The 2,399-nt window shown below is 47.1% G+C and overlaps 1 pseudogene; it reads left to right on the top strand.

The window, feature by feature from the left end:
* Positions 1 to 1,941: 1,941 nt before the first annotated feature.
* On the top strand, positions 1,942 to 2,191 carry LOC101565729 (annotated as a pseudogene).
* The last annotated feature ends 208 nt before the right edge of the window (positions 2,192 to 2,399 follow it).

The following is a 2,399-nucleotide window of genomic DNA, read 5'->3' as shown; positions in this document are numbered from 1 at the left end:
GCATTCATTTTCTAGTGCTGAATAGAGAGCAGACACAAACTTAGCCTCTTGAAGCAATGCACATTTATCACCTCGTAGCTTCTGTAAGTGTCCTAATTCTAGGTGTGGCTCTAGCTGGATCCCCTGCTTGGTCTTATGAGACTGCAGTCATGAAGCGAAGCAGTGTCCATGCTCATCTGCAGACTAGGGGAGCATCTGCCATGCTGGGCAGGCACCTGCCAGCACACATCTCACAGCGATAGTAGAGCCTCGGGCCCTCGCTTCCTGCTCACTGGTGACCTTGGCTTTTACCTCTGGCAATGCCTCTTCTATGTCTTACAGGCCAGCAATGACACATCGAACCCTCCCAAGCTCCTGATCTCTCTGACTTCCCCTTCCTCTGCGCAGCCAAGAAACCTTTGAAGGTACCTTGAATCAAAGCCTCTAAGTCATCTCCTTACCTCGAGGTCAGCTCTACTTCTATGGCAAATCCCATTCCATGAGTTGGATAGCCAGCAGTGGGAATTCTGGGGGCTGTATTTCAACCCTACTTCACATGAAGACTATTCAACTGACCCATCAGTCTCCCAGTAACTGCCAGAGTCCCTGCTACTCTGCAGAAGGGAAAATTGGAGACCTCAGGACCAAATTATCCTGTGGCTCTCCCTTTTTATTGTTGTGGTTTGGTTTGAGGATACCAGGAATTGAACTGAGGACCTTTCTCTTACCAGGCAAGCACCATGCCACTGAGTTACATCCCCTCTCATTTTTAAATACAGAGAATTTGGAGCCAGGGAGATAGCTCAGCAGCCCCCATGTCTGCTTGGCAAGCACAAGGTCATGAGTTTGATACCCAGTACCCCCCAAAAAAAAAAAAAAAATTCGTAAATACAGAGAATTTGGCAAAACGAAGCCCACAGCATTTATCTGGGTCCATTTCTGTTGCTGATAGCATAATAACACAGCTGGATTTTTTTTTCTTTTTTTGAATGACGTTTCGTTTGGACCGCCCACAATTCTGGTCTAGGCTCGAGGGGCCACATCTGGTGACGGTGTTCTCAGCGGAGTCTCAAAGCAATGCAAAGCACCACACAGCCAGCCACCAGGAGCACAGAGCAGATCTATAGCTAAACTGGCTTAGTCTCAAGAGTCACTCTTGAGATAGGCCATTAACCCACTACTCTATCAATCCATCGATTATCAGGGTAGATCAACCCTTCAAGAGGGTACAGCTCAGGCCGTCTCTTAAAGGGCTCACCTCTCACTATCTCATAAGGGGAATTTCAGCATAAGGTCTGGAGCCAACCACAGAATCACCCCCAAGACAAACCTCAACTGCTATGCAGCCAACATCTTGGCTTGTCGCAGTGCCCCCCTGTCCCCTATTTACCTCATTTTAGGGGTAGAAAAAGAACTCTTTCCTATCTGTCATTTGCTTGCCCTTTTGCTTCCCTTCTACCAAAGAGGCAAATGAAATATTTCAGGTATCTATAACCCTAGACAGTTGACACAAACAAAAGCAGACCGAGATGGCTGCATCTTCCAAGAAAAGTCACTAAGTCATCAGTTCTGCGTGTGTGGCTAGCCATGTGCTTTAGGTGCAGTGGCAACAGCAGTGACCACAAAAGCAGGAGACGCCAACCCAGGCATGGTGGCGCACGCTGTCATCCCAGCACTGAGGGAAGCTGAGGTAGGAGGATTACAAAATTGAGTCCGGCCGAGGCAACTTAGCAAGACTCTCTCTCTTAATGATGATGATGATTGATGATAATAATACTAAGTTAGGATGTAGATTCCCAAAAATACCACAAAACTAACAAAGGGAAGCAAGTTTTCTTGTGGAAGCAAAGATCTACCTGTTTACTATGGAAATAAACTGTGGTGCTTCCTCCTTTGCCCAGGTCTGGCTGGTCAGTGGAGTTGGGGTGGTGTGTGTGGCCAGGCGTGGTCCACCGGTCCACCATGTCCAAGGTTTCCTTTAAGTTCACACTGACATCAGGCCTGTGGCTGATGTACGAAGTGCTGAGCATCCCTGAAAGTACTCCTTTCACGGTGGTGTTAAAGTTTGCAGCACAAGAAGTTAGTTCCCGTGGCACAAGTGCAGTTACTAGGATAGAACAGGAATAAATCCTGCACAAACTGCTGGAAATGTTTTCTGAAGCACAGTTCAGAACTGCGAATTATCCCTAGAGATCGTGTTGGAAGTTGCTAAGATCCGCTGGGAACAGGCAATTACTTTTCAGAAGAAAAAATGCTATTTTTTGGTTGTAAAAGTAAATCAGGCATTTAGCATACAATGCAAGCACCAAGAGTCAAGAAACAATGAGAGGTGACGCTTTTGTCCTTTCTTGCCCCTATTCTTCACGCCAAGAGGAAGCGCTTATACATGGCCAGGGCCACCACCACAGAAAGCCACACCG

This window comes from Octodon degus, unplaced genomic scaffold, assembly GCF_000260255.1.
Source record: "Octodon degus isolate 3935 unplaced genomic scaffold, OctDeg1.0 scaffold00029, whole genome shotgun sequence".
Taxonomy (NCBI): Eukaryota; Metazoa; Chordata; class Mammalia; order Rodentia; family Octodontidae; genus Octodon; species Octodon degus.
This window is presented reverse-complemented; position numbering and strand designations above follow the sequence as displayed.